The sequence below is a fragment of the Diabrotica virgifera genome, chromosome 6 (assembly GCF_917563875.1).
Source record: "Diabrotica virgifera virgifera chromosome 6, PGI_DIABVI_V3a".
Classification (NCBI taxonomy): Eukaryota; Metazoa; Arthropoda; class Insecta; order Coleoptera; family Chrysomelidae; genus Diabrotica; species Diabrotica virgifera.
Window position 1 is genome coordinate 214,170,539 of NC_065448.1, and position 17,983 is coordinate 214,188,521.

The 17,983-nt window shown below is 31.9% G+C and overlaps 2 protein-coding genes across 2 annotated transcripts in view; one reads left to right on the forward strand and one right to left on the reverse strand.

Moving 5' to 3' along the window:
- The window catches only part of LOC126887200 (uncharacterized), a 109,795-nt gene extending 97,200 nt beyond the window's left edge, over positions 1 to 12,595 (reverse strand). Inside the window, exon 1 of the mRNA XM_050654597.1 lies at positions 12,480 to 12,595. The gene's annotated coding sequence lies outside the window, so the exon portion shown is untranslated. The remainder of the gene's footprint in view (positions 1 to 12,479) is intronic.
- LOC126887199 (uncharacterized) overlaps positions 1 to 17,983 on the forward strand; it is a 505,416-nt gene that overhangs the window by 40,843 nt on the left and 446,590 nt on the right. The gene's annotated exons all lie outside the window — the stretch shown is intronic.

Below are 17,983 nucleotides of genomic sequence, written 5' to 3' on the forward strand. Positions count from 1 at the left end.
GGACTTAAAGAAATATATAGAGTCTGCAGACGAAAATCCTGCAATGGATTTATTTGTACGCTGAGAAATGTTGAGACTTATACTGGCCTATGGTGCTGTTGTGCTGTGGTCCTGGGTTAGGCTAGTCATGGTCAAGACTCAGTTGGCTCATCCTTATAGCGACTAGTCTGCCCTGCTATTTCAGGAATCACGAGAGCTGCCTCACAGCGGTTTTTAAGGTCGTGTTGGGTGTACCGCCTCTAGATCTCATTGTATAACACGAATGGAGATTTCCGGCTCAACTACTCTGGAACTGTAATTGTAAAATTTAGGTACATGCCTCTAAGTACCGTCCTAGGGTTTTCATTGTACTCTTCTTCTCAGTACAATTTCCTGATCGTGATAAGTGGGTAGAAAGATAATTAGCACTAGTGCGTCAGAGTGGGCTCACTTGTTTTACAGACAAGTCCAGAATGGAAGAGCAGGTATGTGTTAGGCTAGAGTAAACGGACGTGGAATTGTACTTGTATCCAGCCAGGATCTTGATTTCTATAGGTCACATAGGCCTACATTAATTACTTAAATATTGTGGAGCAGCAATAACAGAACAAGTAGCAACACTAACAAAATTATAAAATACAATAAAATACTGAAAGAATGGAGAACGAGGGAATTAATTCTACTATTAAAAAAATGAGATAAAAAACATCCATATAAAACTACAGAGGTCAACTTTTTACATAGGTATTACTCTAAAACTTCTAACTAAAATTTTACAAGAACTAATGAACCAGAGGATAAGTTCGGCAGGTGAACAACAGGGTTTTTGTACTGGAAGATAGTGTACAGATGCGATATTAGTCATAAAGCAAATTACTGAGAAATCACTACGACTTGAAGAAAGCATTTATTAGAGTAATACTCAAAGATGTAATCCATCTTCTATATAATAGAGAAGTTCCCTAGATATCATAAAAAGTATTGAAAGCATCTACCAAAACAACAGAATGGAAGTCAGAATAGATGGGCAACTTATAAAACCTATTGTCATAAGCAGCGGAATAATACAGCGGACTCATTTAGCCCTATGCTCTTCAATTTAATCATGGACGAAATCATTAAAAGCGTCGACCAAGGAAGAGGATATAAGGAAGAATGGAAAACAAGGAAGTAAAAAATACTCTATTATACAGACGATGCAATAGTGATAGACCAAGATGAAGATAGTCTGCAAATATTAGTCCACAGTTTTAACATAAGAGCAAAATAATTCATTATGACAATTTCATCTCAGAAAACTAAAACGATAGTAATCAGTAAAGAACCAATCAGATGTAAAATTGAAATTAATGGCATTAATACTGAACAAGTAATGGAAATAAAATACTTTGGAATTACACTGTCCAACTACGGACACCTGAAGCAGAATGGGAAGACACGTGTGGTCAAAATAGTAAGAAATAAATTACCAATCGGCAGAAGAAGTATCGGCTGACCGCGCAAAAGATGGAGTGATAACCCTCCATAGAGGTATCAACCCGCCAATGAACAAACAGAATTGCTTATAAAGTGAAAGAAGAAGAAGACAGGCCTACGTATCAGTCTTTTAGGCTGAGATTTTCGCGAACTTAGTCAGGGCTCATAAAATAATTAATAGGATTTACCTTGGCACCTCTGTCTAATTTGACAGTCAAGCAGCTCTAAAGGCCCTTTTTGGGTACCGGTACACTCAGCTGTAGAAAGAAACAAGAAGGTATGCATTCTTTTAAGAGGAGGCTCGATAACTCTACCTGTGGAACCAGAACCTGTGATTGAAATGCCCTCTCAATACTAGGCGAGGAAGTCTCTCAAAAACCTACCTTGCGGGAGTTTCAAAGCTACAGAACATACAACGTGTCTACTTAAGTTGGAAACATATGGGAAACTTTTTTGTTATTCATTTTACGAAAAAAAATTGTTCTTTATAAAAAGTTCTGCATGCTCTTAAACCTAAGATTCAATCATCAGATATCAAATTTTGTCAATATTATACGAGGTATGTAAAAAAATATGAACTTCGTTCAAGAGTAAAGTACCTTTATTTCTCTCAATATTGAAAATTCTTATTATGAAAAGTTGTTTGAAAATAAAAACTAAGATCAAATATGCAATTACATGCTTCCAATTGGAAAAAAATATTTTCCAAATTGTTCTCAAATTTATTGATACTAACTTCGTTTTTATTTATTACACATACGATAACTCTTTTATTATTACTTTTAAGAAAAAAAGGTATTCTTTATAAAAAGCTCTTTATGTCATAAGGCCGAAGATGCAACCATCGGATATCACATTTTATTAATTTTATGCGAGGTATGTCAAAAAATATGAATTTCACTCAAGAGTAAAGTACCTTTATTTCTCACAATACTGAAAACCGTTATTAAAAAAGTTGTTTAGAATTAAAAACTATGTTTCAATATGCAATTACATCCTTCTAATTGAAATATTGTGAAATATAAAGGTACTATAATCTTGAGCGAATTTCATATTTTTTGACACACCTCGTATAAAATTAATAAAAGTTGATATATCATGGTTGTGTCTTAGATTTTAGACCATGAAAAGCTTTTTATAAAGAATAACTTTTTTTCGTAAAATGAATAATAAAAGAGTTATCATATTTCCAATATTTAAAAACGATGTTGGGTATCCATAAATTTGAGAAAATTTTTTTATTTCAATTAGAAGCATGTACTTGCATATTTGATCTTAGTTTTTAATTCCAAACAACTTTTTGTCATAAGAATTTTCGATATTGAGAGAAATAAAGGTACTTTGCCCTTGACCGAAATTCATATTTTTTGACATACCTCGTATAATGTTGAGAAACTTTGATATCTCATGATTGAATCTTAGGTTTTGGGGCATGCAGAACTTTTTATAAAGAATAACTTTTTTTCGTAAAATTAATAATAAAAAAGTTTCCCATATGTTTCCAACTTAAGTAGACACGCTGTATATTCTGCAATGCGAAAAGAATTACACATTTTCGGAAAGATGGAGTATTTTTCTCGGGTTGGAATTTATAGAAAAATAAAAATACAGTTTAAGAGGAAACAGTAGCGATTAACAGGTAGCGAAAACGCGTTCCAAGATTGCGGCTGTAATTTTGAATATTTTTTCGAGATATTTGGTACACGTATTCGTAATATAATAAAGAATGGCGGCACAGAGCCCAATTTGAAAAATATATTAATATGTGGAAATTACTCTGTAATTAATTACAATATTAACAAAACGAGCCTGTACCGCCATTAAGAAGAACAAAAAAATACACTTTCTTTAAATAAACTTTTTTATCCGATGCCTAGATTTTGTGTCATTTTGGAACTACTAATGAAATAAAAAACTTTATGGTAGGGGAGCCCAAGCGGGGATTTTTGCAGTTACTCGAGCGCGTCAGATTATCATATGGGGAGAAACCTGGTACCCTGCATATGTACCTCTACCATATATTTATTCTTAACACAGGGGAGTTCGTTAAGGGGGGCCCGAAAAAAAAAATCTATCCTTAAAAAAACTCGAAATTGTCAGATTAAGATAAGGTAAGTTAAGTACATGCAAAAGAGTGTATATTTAAAAAATCTGACGATTTGAGCCGGGCGTAAGGAAATGGGCGAGTCCCAAAGTTTCACAAGAAAAAAGCGAATATTTCGCGAAATGAATGACAGATCGAAAAACTAAAAAATATGTGCTCAATATTTTTTAAAAATCTATCGAATGATACCAAACACGACTTCCCACGGAGAGTGGTGGGGGGGTAAATTTAATATTTTAAATACGAATCCCGCGATATTTCGCGAATTGAACATCAGATCGAAAAACTGTAAAATACACTTATTTAATATTTTTAAAAAATCTATCGAATGGCACCAAACACGACCCCACACGGAGGTGGGGTGGGGGTGGGGGGTTACTTTAAAATCTTAAATAGGAGTCCCCATTTTTTATTGCAGATTTGGATTACTTATGAAAAAATAAGTAACTTTTATTCGAAACATTCTTTCGAATTATGCATAGATGGCGTATAATCGGAAAAAACGATTGTTGGAAATGTAAAATTAAATCAAAAAATGGCAAGCGCCCACTAAACTGGAAAATGTTATTTACATTTTTTGGTTTTAGGACCTACTCTTTACAACCCAATAGGTCTCCAAAGCGCTCGAGTGACTGCACATTTAGCATACTTTGCTCCCGTACAATTAGTAGTTCCAAAATGACACAAAATCTAGGCATCGGATAAAAAAGTTTATTTGAAGAAAGTGTATTTTTTTGTTTTTCTTAATGGCGGTACAGGCTCGTTTTTTTAATATTGTATTTAATTACAGAGTAATTTCCACATATTAATATATTTTTCAAATTGGGCTCTGTACCGCCATTCTTTATTATATTACGAATATGTGTGCCAAATATCTCGAAAAACTATTCAAAATTACAGCCGCAATCTTGGAACGCGTTTTGGCTACCTGTTGATCGCTACTGTATCACTGTAAATTAAATTCTTGTCTTTTACACATTTTACTGTAGTTTTTGTTTTCAGAGCGTTCTTGGCATACGTTATAAGCAGTCCATATTTCACATCGTTTTAGGTACCAGTTGCACTAATAACTATAATTGAACTTGCGTTGGATGCAAAACCTCTCGGCTACAAGAATATTGCAAATTAATTATTACAATAATTAATATTAAATTATGGGACTGCGATCAAAACAATATAATTACGATTATTGCCTACGCATCGACTGCATATAGATGGGACATACATATTCATGAATGCTATCTCTAATTTTCAGTATCACCAATTACAGGTGAGGTAATAAAAAATGGAGACATGTGTTGTAAATTTTAATGTAACGAGTTATGTATATACGTCTATTGATTGCTTAATACTAATATTAATTTTAAATCCTCAGGGTTAAACCCCCACAAAATATTATTTAACGCTATTATTTATGGATTAGTGAAAATTATTTCTTGTGATGATTTATGACAGTCGTACTGATGCTAGTCTTGAAACTGTATCGAGATTCCTCTATTCTAATGTTCACTATTCTAATTTTATTAGTAACAGCACCTCTGAAACGCTTCATGTTGTAACATACAGGGTGTTAAACACTCAAATGAACAAAGGCCTCTTTGCTCTGAATTAGAGCTTCACGATACGATACAATATCGATACTTTTTAAGTATTGAGTATTGTATTGGTTATGCCAATGAAGTATCGTATCGAGTATCGATATCGGCAATACAATAAAAATATCGTATTGATATTCAGTGGCGGCCGGTCAGGGTCGGCAGGGTCGGCAGTGCCGACCCACACATTTATAGATATAGATTTTTTAAATATTTGTATCTCTGAAATAAAAAAAAATCTATCAGATAATACAGACTAAATTTTATTCATGGTTTTTAAAAGAATTTGATCAATCCGAGCGTTAAGTGATCCCTGCGCATAACAGACTTCTCAAAAAGCCAATGATCCGAGCCATTTATCTGACTTTTCGGCTAGCCGTCCCTAACATCCGTAGCTTGACAATTTACACGTAAAACTCAACGACGACGTAACAAGTCGATGAGCAAGCGAACATTACTTTTCTCCGTGGGCAATAGAAGATACGGCATGGCAGGTTACGCGCCAAGTACGGCACATTTCGATCTGCCGGTCGGTGTTTCATTTGGAAGCATGCATTGGTAGAAATTGTCAAAAATAATCACGCCGTTTTACGTCGTTTAATTGATATTGTAATTTTTTTAAGTTGTCAGGAATTATCATTTAGTGGACATGATGGATCGAAGCATTTGTTAAAAATCAAAGTAATTATAGAGAATTAATAAAATTGTTTTAGAAATACCTATTTACTTTCTGATTCGAAGTGTATTCGTAATACAGAATGAACTACATAATACATATTATAATCAAATAGTTAAATTTTGAATAACGTTGTTGAATCTGAGATTTAGAAAACCATTTGCTTTTCACTGAAAGTAGATGAAACTTCTTATTATCATGTCATTCACAATTATTATCTATTATTTTGTTCGATACGCGTTACGTGGTAATATTTATGAGAGGTTTTTAGGTTTTAGAGATGTGAGTAAAAGCAATAAGGCAGAATATATTTTTGGTGTTTTAAAAAACAGATTCAAATTTTTTTATACCAAAAATAAATTGGTAGGGAAAACTGGGGCAATCTTATGACGGCGTTGCTGTGATGAGTGGTGAATTGAATAGTCTCCAGGCAAAAGTTAAAACTATTGCATCACAAGCTTTATTTACTCACTATTATGCGCATATAATGAATTTAGTTTTACATGATACGTGTAAAAAAATAAAGAATATCGACTTTTCTTGCCAGTTTAGCTCACCTAAACGGATTACTGCTTTAGAACAAATTTGTTTCGAAAAAAAAAGCGAACAGTTTATCAGACGCGATGAAATTTTAAATCTCGGTTAGTTTTATCTAAGCAGATTATCTCTTATAGTTTTAGTATCTGTAGCAGATTTTCGTGAACAGCTTTTGGAAGTTTTTGAATTTATTATCGAAGGCGATGATTTTGAAAGTAGCGATACCTCGATCCGTGAAGCAATCGGTTTGAGAACTTTATTAAATACTAATGACTCTTTCAATATTTTTTTAAATATTTTTAAGACAGAGTTTGCCCAAGATATTCCTTGTTGTTCAAAATCAGTCAACTGACATTATTTATTCTAAAAATAGAATACGAAAGCTGGTGCAAAATCTCAGAGATTTTCGTAATGATAGTAGTTTCCAATATATACGCAGTGACGTTTTGGATTCGCTTGATATTTCCGAACCACCCCAAAAAAGACAACGACATGATACATATCTCGAAAAACGAGTAAGTATATCTTGAAATTTTGGATACCTACTATTATATGCAAATAGATACTCGTTTTTCGAATTTTGAAGATTTGCAAATTTTTGACCTCTTTGACGATTTAAAATTTAAAAGTTACGTTCGCCAAAGAATTTCCAAGATATTTATTATTACAAGTTAGGTACTTAAAAATTATGCTGGTCCAAATATTTTCAGAAAGTGGGATAAGTTGCACAATATGTATGTATAATTCTATGTAGTAAGTACTGCAATTCATTACAACAAACTGTTTATCAATTTTCTTATTACCACCAATTTCTGCCTAAAAAAAACGGGATTTACCTTGTCTCAAAAGAATCAACACGCATTGTCGAAACACCATGAAACAAGAGAGAATGTGTACATCAAATAAAAAAAAAGCAAAATACAAAAAAATCTCCTATGATGAATTAAGCCTTTTAGTTTGATGGTATACCTATATGAGGAGACAAAAAAACCTTGCCGACCCTGTCTCCAAGGCCACGAGCCGCCGACGATAAAATATCGACATAACAATGATTATTAAATATAATAATCCTTGACATAATTAAAAGGACATTCATGTTTTGTATTTTGACAACAACATCCGATGTGGACGTTGAAATTCAATAAAATCACTTTTTTAGTTAAATTGTGGCTTATTTCCCAATTAGAATAGTTGATTATTCTTTATTCATTTATCACTATCTTTTTTAAACAAAGCTCTTAAAATATACAAGAAATAGGATAAATTACATTGCAACCTCACAAATGTCAAATACTAGCCTTTAAAGAGCTTTTCATCCATCTGTTTACACAAATGAGTTCTTTGATGCTTTTATCCTAAAGGGCATCTTTTATTTGTTAGTACTAGCGTTGCTTCAGAGAAAAGCCGCTCGACTGGTGGACTGGTACGACGGGGAAAACACTACTACAGTAAGGTCTCGTTTTATGCGGTGGATACGTTCTACAGTACAGAAAAGCGCATATAAAAAAATCGCATAAAAAAAGACTTTACTTGCATTGAAAAAGTAGGGATACGTTCCGTAGTTTTCTAAAATCAAATAAAATGGTGTTAGTCGAGGAAATGAAGCATTTTGGCTCGCAATTTTTTCGTCCATCATGGATTTACTTGAAATTTTCACAGACGGTAGGGAATAGTCCAAGGATCATTTTCTATATCATGCCGATGTACGCTAAAACCTTGGGGGTGGTTGCCACCCCATCTCGGGGCGGGAATTTTTTATTACATTTCATCCATTTAAATCGATGTAAAAAGTAATTCTAAGAAAAAAATATTTTTTACATTTTCTTCGTAAAATTAATATTTTTCGAGTTATTCGCGCTTGAACGTAACAGTTTTTCGACGAAAAAATCGACTTTTTTAGAGAGTTTTTTGAGAATACCTCAAAAAATATGCATTTAATCAAAAAAGCTGTAGATATAAAAAATGTATCTTTTAGTAACATAATCCAAATTCTTTTTCTGTAATATCTTTAAGAACAATACAAACCGAGATAGGGCATGTTAAAAGTTAGCTTATTTCGACAAATGCATAATTTGATATATTCAAAGCCAAGTAACGGAAAAACTTTGTATTTTTCGAGGAAAATTTAAATAATACTTTTTCAAGTATACAGTTAGACCTTTCAAAAAATAATAATAAAGTTTCTAGCCTGGAAATTAAGCCAGTTATGATCAAAAAAAGGTCGGTACCTGCTTTTCTATATGAAAAAATCAGTGAAAACAACCCCCTAACTACCCTCCTAATTAAAAATTGGTCTTCACCTTTCTGCAATTCCTTTTATATTTGTATTATCAATACACCCAAGAAGTTTGGCCTATTTAAAAGGCCTAACTTTAGAAAAATTGGAGTTTAAAGAAAAATTTGTTTTTTTCAATTTCTCATTTTTCACCGTTTACTTCAGAATATCTTCGAAAATACTGGAGATGCAAAAAAAATGATGGACTACTAAATTGTAGCTGTTTTAACAAATAAAATTCCCTTGTACATAGATTTTCATTACAGTAATCAGTTAGCGAGATATAGCTGTTTAAAACCTCTATTTACGAGCAAACACCCCCTTATTCGAGCCCTTTAAACCCACCCTAATTAAAAACTAAGGGATCTTACGAAATTTAGTTTACACAGTCTTATAACTCTTAAAAAATCCTAGAAAGTCATTTTTGAAAAAACTTTTATCGCCAAAAGTGAATGAGCTATGTTTATAAAACAAATTTTTTTTCGAAAAATTCGGATAGTCCGCTTATGGATAATTTTGAATGTATGTATAATACCACAGAACCGGTTCGTATACTGGAAGATGACTAAAAAACTATTTGTATTTGTATTTGTAGATATTTGTAAATTCGTATTTTTGTGTAAATAAATGTTTTTGTAATTCTTTAATTCTACTTTTTTTCTGTATAAATCTATTAAAATATCTACTTATAAAAACTGTAATGTTATTAAGGGTGGTTTTTGGATGGTTTGGTTATTAAGGGTTGAAATATTATGATATTATATCCTAAAGTATAAAACAATCATTATTTAACGAATCAAAACCAAATTTTACCCATAATAAAGTTTACAATGTTTTTATATAATTTTTGACAATAAGGGGTAGTTTACACCCCTAAAAATAATCAACGCCCTTAAGCATGATATATAATATGAAGTACAGGGTGAGATGATCCTAATCCCAAATTTTTATGTAAATCGATGCAAGCCGAAATTATTCTTTTAGGATAAGTAAATTTTTTATATATAGCTCCAACAAGGGTGGTTTTAAGGGTTGAAATATTATGATAGTATATCTTAAAGCATAAAATAATTATTATGTAACTAATAACAGCCACATGTTGACAATATTAAAGATTAAAATGGTATTTTATATTTTTTTACAATTAGGGGTAGTTTTCACCCTTAAAAAACCAAAAGCGTACAACGGCTCAATATAGAAAATGAACTAAAAGGTGTAATGAGCCTAATCCCAAATTTTTGTACAAATCGATGTTGGACGAAAAAATTTCGAGGTTTTGCCATTTTTTCAGCTTCATTTCCTCGACTATGTACGTTTGTCCACCAAATATTGTATGTGTTTGATGTTATTTTTCTCCATTAGGGCAAAATAAAATCTTAAAGAAGGAACTCAAAATGCAGACTAACGATATTGAAATTGCAAAATCTCTTCTAATGGAACATAAAACTTTACGACACTTAATTAAATGTTTCAATCCAGAAATCAAAATGCGCTGTTTATTATACTGCAACTTGAAATCAGCAAAATTTAAACTCTTAAATACTTAAACATTTAAATTTAATTTCAAAAGAATTACAGGTTATACCTTTCAATGCGAAACTCAGATTGATGTAATAGCTACATGCTACATCACAGAACAAGGGGAATACCCGAATTGCAAACCCTCAGATTAATGACATCTGGATGGGAATAGTTAATATTAATTAAACTAGTTATTAATAATAGAAATTTTTGGATGAAATACAATCCGCTTAACTTCAAAATCGCATTAAAAAAATCAGCATAAAAGAGACCTTACTGTATAATATGATTTCCATCATACTAAAATATTTGTGTCTGGTTCAAATCTTGGAGATTGCAAATAATTTTCAATTTTCTTTTTACAAAAACATCAATATTATTCGATGATTTTAAAAATAAAACATTGAAATTGATTGACTTATTGGGTTCATCGTCCTTTCTAGGTTTCTTCTGAGCTGGCTCTTCGTCGCCATTTTGATAACCAAAAAATTTTTCGTAGTAAGTTTTATACAAACTTTTCAGTTTTTTTAGTGTTTCTTCTTTCATTTCTTTTCCCCATTGAGTTAGGTCTAATCCATCAAGGAGACGCAATATATCCAATTGAATTTCGCATAGCGCTTAATCAACTTATATCTTCCAGTTTTAAATGCCTTGATTAATTTTTCATCCTCATCATTTCGATTGTCTTTACAATCAAGTTCAAAAGAATGTTTTTCAATGTAGTCTAGTAAACAATTGAACGCTATCACCGCATCTGGAATCTGGAAGTGTAACGTAATTTTCTCCACTAATTCTTTCGGTAACTATTTTAAAATTACTCAAATAATTAATAATTTTCTCAACAATTTTCCATTTATGGTTGTTTATAAGAAAATTATTTAAATTTTTGTTTTTTTTTGCACAGCTACGGCTAACATTTCATATGTGCTGTTCCATCTAGTCTTACAGTCAGAAATCGTTTCTTTATATTTTTGATATCAAAAATGCTGCAACAGTTCATCAATTTATTTGTCATTTGTTCGGATTTTCTAATTTTGTTGTGCAACTTTCGAATTATTTTAATAATGTTTCCTGTAGAGTTATCACCCAAACTATCTTCGTCCCGTAAGAGATGTGGGTTTGGCTCCCAAAAAGGGTGGCATTTTGTTTTTTCTTAGAGAGACAAAGAGAACTCTTAAAATAAACATACAAATCTTCTTCTTCTTTAGCCTGTTTGATTTGAAAAACTTAATTCAAATTTTACTAGTTGAAGTAGACTCTCCTAATCCTTGTTAGTAAAAGTAGATCGCAAGAAAAATAGAATCAACTCTTACTAGTTTGAGTTGACTATTCCTGAATCGATTCAGTAAATGTAGATTATACGAGTATAATCTCACGTGCTTTTTGGATGATTGTGCGTCTCTTTGTTTTGACCATTTCAACTACTTATCACGAGTTGAATATATCCAGTAACATTTAATTTCTAGAATCGGTTGTTTGTGCGAATCAACTCTTACTCAATGGCATTGGCAAGAGTATACTTTTTCTAGCTGGAGTCTCCTTTTCCTAGTAAATGTTGAATAAAAATCTTCATTTTATATTTATAATCAACTTTTACTAAAACCAGCAGTTTGAGTTGACTCGAACTAGGAAAAGTCAACTCCAACTGGATAATCAACTTTTTTTTTTGAAAAATGGCTTTGGCTGAGCCATTTAGCCAGTGATGATCAACTTAAACTGTAACATATACAAGAGTATACCTGAGTCTATGATGTTAAACTTTAATTTAATTTTCTTTAATTTTATAACATATTTTTGAAACTTTTACTGTGCTATAATCATAAATTTATCATCATATAAAGAGATGATGGGGAAAATAAAAAATAATGGTTTCGTTTTCTGACCGAGAAACCTGAAATACTACTAATACTGCTCATATAGATTTTACAAGCTGTTGCATAGGTACCAACTTCCGGTACCACCTGTCACGACAGAAATAGAATTCATGTTTTAATCGAAACACCATATTCGATGATATAACTATATGAATTTAAAAAAAAGAAATTGGCCAAGCGATATAAAGGTCAAAAGTCGCGTTTGACTATTTTGCATACATTTGTCATAGATTTCTAACTGATTATTCGTATAATTATACATTTGCCCAATAAAATGATAATTGTAGGTATAATACCTCAAACTTTCATCTCCTTTTGTTACAAACGCGGGAACTTTGGTAATACGTAAACATTGTTTAATTTTGAGGGAGATAGTTTTAAACAGTATATAATTATATGAAAATAATCCTAATGTAGTTATAATGAAAGATTTCTTACTTACAAATGAGGCTTTCGTAAGTGTACACAGTAAATTATATGTTTTGTCCACTCTGACACACGGAAATAGTCATTTCTACACATACCATGATTGCCATCCTAATTATTGTGCTTCACCAAATTATATACAACGTCTTTGAGTAAAATAAAACGATGTCTATTTTTAGCCTGAATCACAAGGTACAACTTTATTTACATTTAATTTACGAACGGTGTATTTACTTACCAAAAAACATACGGTTAATAAGAAACAACCTTCAAAAAAACCTACTAATGTAGAGCCACCGAAAAGAATCATTATTAGTAGTCCACACAATAGTACCTGATGTAAAAATATATATTCTATCTTTTTGTAATTTTCTTGACAAGGGGGAATTCAGGAAGTCTTCTTCGCTTCAGCATCCATCTGGCTTGCAATTTTTAGAAGCCATGGAGGTGTTACCAGGAAAATGGACCAATAAGTTTTCAATTAAATATCTTTTAGGAATATTTTTAATAATTTTCAATATTTTTAATATTTCTATTAGATTGAAAATTTTAAAACTTTGACTTTCAGTTACCAGATGTCGTTAGACACCTACTCCATAAACGTCAGTTGCAATGCGGGGATAAGCTGTTGAAGATTGGTCACTTGGGGCAGAGAGCAGCAAACCTACGCCTCTCTTATGATGACTCCAAATAGAGTCGAAAATCATCGATTTAAGGTGCTGGCTTGCGCTCTCTGTTCTAAGTGAAAAATAAGACAGTTTTGCCTTCGCATTGCAACTGATTAAAAATGGTATACGTTTTTATTTCATTTTATAGAAAGTACTTACAAAGAGGTAAAACAAAGAGTACAAATAACAGGGGAAAGGTAGGAAGAATTTAATTGGAAGAGAGGTATTAAACAAGGAGGTAGTCTCAGCCTTTGCTATTCATGATAGTAATAAATGAATTGATAAGAAATACTAGAGTTATAAGTTAGAGCCAACCAACTACAGACAATAATAGGATAGCATAGATTACAACTGGTAACAATAGAGTCCTTAATGTAATCGGACGACATAGTACTGATAGCAGATTCCGAGAATAAAATGCAGAAACTAATGGATGTATGGGTAGAGAAAATAGAAGAACTAAAAATGAAAATAAAGTAAGATAGAGAAAAAAAGTAAGATAATGATAATCAACGCCAAAGAAGATAAGGAAGATATCTATCAGAACTGGAAATAATTACAACTTACGAATACCTGGGAAGTATAATTACTAAGGACGAAAAAATAGACTGAGAAATAACAAATAAGAGCAAAGAAATCTAACAAGTTACACTATGCTCCAATACCGGGAAAAAGAGAACTTACAAGAGAGACAAGGATAAAAATATATAACATATTAGTGATACCGACTGTGCTCGAAGCAAGTAAAAACTGGACAATTCTGGAAAAACATAAAAGCAGGATAAATACAATGGAGATGAGACATTTAAGAAGGATAGTTGGAAAGACATAATGGGACAGATTAAGCAACGAGACTAATATACATAATAGGAGAATGGCTAACCAAGGGTCAATAATGAATAAAATGGCAAAGATACAAATGAACTAGTATGGGCATTTAATGAGGATGCAACCCAACAGAATTACAAGAAAAGTCCACGAAGCAAAGAGCATCGTAAAAAGAAAAAGAGACAGACCAACAAAAAAATGGATAGAGCAAGTAATACAGGCAGGAAAATTTAAACAAAAATCACTGGACGAATTGAAAATAATAACAGGAAATAGAAAAGAATGGAAGAGATGAGTGAATGGAAATTAAAATAGCTAACCCAAATCCGATACCCTGATATGATAAAGTGAAGGAGAGAAAGAAAGAAAGATTTATTGTTTTCTTTTTTTTAAACAGAAATTTAAAGAAAATGTGGAAATCTAAAACATAATTGTTTTTGGATACCTTTATAGCATATACAGGACAGTTATTTTTCATGAATATAATGTAAATCAGAAGCACGGTTATTTAAGGTTAAACCTTACTTTTATCGTTAGGATAATAATTTAAAGTATTTATCAAAAGTACTACAAAACATGTGGACACCCATTAGAATCCTGCACAATATTTTAAAAAATTTGAACAGTGATGCAATTGTACGTGGTGAATATTGACTATCTTTAAAAATGAAATTATTCAAATAAATAATTATATTTAAAGTTTTTCCTGAGTTCATAGAACCTGAATAAAATTCCAATAATGAAATTGTGAACTTTATGAAAATTTACAAAAATAATTTGATCAAACTTACAATATAATGATTAATTTAGTAGTATATAATTCAGACACTGTATTGTATTGGGCCAGAAAATGAAGCTGAAAAAATTGCAAAACCTCGCAATTTTTTCGTCCAGCACTAATTTGTACAAAAATTTGTGATTAGGCTCACTTCACTTTCTAGTTCATTTTCTATATTGAGCCGTTGTACGCTTTTGGTTTTTTAAGGGTGAAAACTACCCGTAATTGTACAAAATTATGAAATAACATTTTGTTATTACAAACGTACAAATTATTGTTAAAACAAAATAGAGACAACAGACTCAATTTAAGGCGAAATCTAGTTATCTGGGAACAAAAATTAGTAAAGGAAGAACCTATATTTTGATAGATGAACCGTCAATGTTAACAATTATTTGGGATTATCTCATTTATCAATACAAAAAAAATAATACATTTTTTTATGGTGTTTATATGGTCAAACTTATTATTTTATTTTTAGCGATCCTATGATAGGAATCCAAATCCAAGTATATTTAAGCAAGAACAAGAACTCAATGTGTTTCCTTTATATAAGTTGTCTCTTTATTTTTGCTAACGGTCCAGTCCAGTAGCATTCTTATGTTTATTGCTTCATGCATGTTTTAATATCGCAGATTTATCAAATTTCATCGTTTTATTAATTTATTTCCGTTTAATTGTTCCAACATTTATTGACTTGGAGTTAGACCAACTAATGCAACGCTTAACTGCAACTACAACGGCATTATCTGATTGAGTTGATTTAATCGGTGTAATATTTCTCCGCCTATTAAAATGCTAAGTGGCACAATAAGTAATAGGAGTAATGATGTATGATAAAATTACATGAAATTATAGCGCACTCTCTGCATGCATATTGCTTTATTGCCTGTTGTTTAGCAAGTTCGATTAATTTTAATAACTTATCGCTTATTGAAATAATATCAGTAATATTATCCTAGACACACGATTAATAAATCTGTTTACTTAGACCTGCATATACTTCTTCATAACAGGTTCTCTTTGAAGAAGCCATAGATACCTTTACGAAGCAGGTTAATATATTAAACTATTTTCCATTCCTCTGGCTTTGGTTGTTCATTTAGAAAATTTTCAAAGATTTTTGCTTATATTTAAAAAAGTTAACATCTTCCTTTTCACGTGCCATCTCCGCGACGGAGGTTGGCAATAAGCATGGCTATTCTGATCTTAGATGCTGCTGCTCTGAATATTTCGGTTGATGTGCATCCGTACCATTCCCTCAAGTTACGCAACCACGAGATTCGTCTCCTTCCTACACTTCTCCTGCCCTGGATTTTCCCCTGTATAATCACTTCTGGATACCTTTTGAAGTGAAAACTTGACCATTGTAGTTTGACCACGAACTCACTATAATTCGTGATATTTTTACAAAGCTGAACAGGTACTTCGAAAAAAATTATAAGCAATATGATTACATTTCAGTTGACTAAGTTTACACTTTGTGTGTCCTCTAAATGATGAAACTGTAGCTATTTTCCGCGATTATCTATCTATCTTTTACTATCTATTGCCTATCTATCTATTACCTATCTATCTATTACCTATCTATTACCCTGTTCTGCCTATGTGGTTATTATATTTTGTTCTGTTTAGTATCCATTCGTTTATACACTGTATGTTACATTTTATTCTAATGCCTTCAATCCTCTTTCGATCTCTCAGCGTCTTTCCTGTAATTCTTCTCAGTACTCTCGTCTCTGTCGTTTTCACTAGTCTTTGTGTTGTGTCTGTATCCGGCCTTTTTACTGATGCATATGCCAATTTGGTATTACACTGGCTTTATAAATTATTTACTTCATCTCAGTGTTATCATGTTGGTTTGGCCATATAATGTTATTAATCCATCCTGACAGTCTCCATAGCTAGACAGTGTAATTCCAAGGTATTTTATTCGCATTACTTGTTCAATACTGATGCCATCAATTTCTATCTTATATCTCATTGGTATTAATAACAGAGTATTTTTATTTCTTTGTTTCCAATTCTGCATCCTCTTCCTTTGTTGACACTAGTGTTGCCCAAAATCGGTCTTGGTCTTGCAGCCTTAGTCTTGTTCTTGCGTTTTTGCAAGACCAAGACCAAGACCCCCTAATTTGAGCAAGACCAAGACCAAGACTTACCGTGAAAGATTTGAGCAAGAACAAGACTAAGCCTGCAAGACTCTTGAGTCTTGCAGTTAGAACTGAGGGTCGTTTTAGAGAGTATATTAGTTCGGGTATATTCTTAGATACTCTATGAGACGCAAAAAACTTTTTAACAAAAATTTGGAAAATTTGACTTATGCGCATTACGAACAATACCACAAACATACATAGCGAATCAAAATATCCATTAAAATAACACTTGGCACATTTGACACGTACTCAGATCATTATTACAATGCAAAAATAAAATATTTTGACAATCTTTCCCAACAGACGACATCTTCGCTCTGAAATTAATTGTCCAGGTTTTGAGAATAGGCGGCCTTTATTCATAAATTAATATTCTTGCGTTGCGACCTTGCGATGCCGACAATAATGTCGTTAAAAATCTGAAGTTGATAAAAAATATACCTATTACATCTTATCGGTATATAAAATAGTAAGACTATTATGTATATTTTTCTGTTGATTGTGCAATGACCTCATTCAGTTAGACAAAATTTGCTGAAAGAATGCGGCTAATACTGAAAAGTATTAATAACGAGACACATTAATGCAAATAATGCCGGCTATACATACCGTGTAAACAAAATAACGAAATATTTAATAACGATATACTGTCTACCGACGCATCGAACAAAGAAATATGACAGTGAGATGTATGCAACACAAAAGCACATTTATAGCAGTTTTTTCTGTAGTTAAATTAAATTGGTCATTTGTTTTATCAATCGACTGTTCTTTTGTTACTCTTTGTGTTTGGTGATATACACTACTCCAAGAAATTAACGCACCATCTTAAAAACGGGTCATTTTTTATGTCTTGAATTTCCTAAACCTGTCGTCCGATTGAAGTGATTTTTTTAATATATTATAGCCTTATTCTTTAACAATATCGCTGTAATAATACTATTGCTAGCCAGGTAAATTGTCATTGTATACCGGGTGTACCAATCAAACTGCGTTTTTTTCTCAAAGTTCGCATCACCCTATGGCATGGAATATTTTAGCTTATGAAATATTAAAATTAAAACCCAACTATAGCCTCATATTTTCTTAA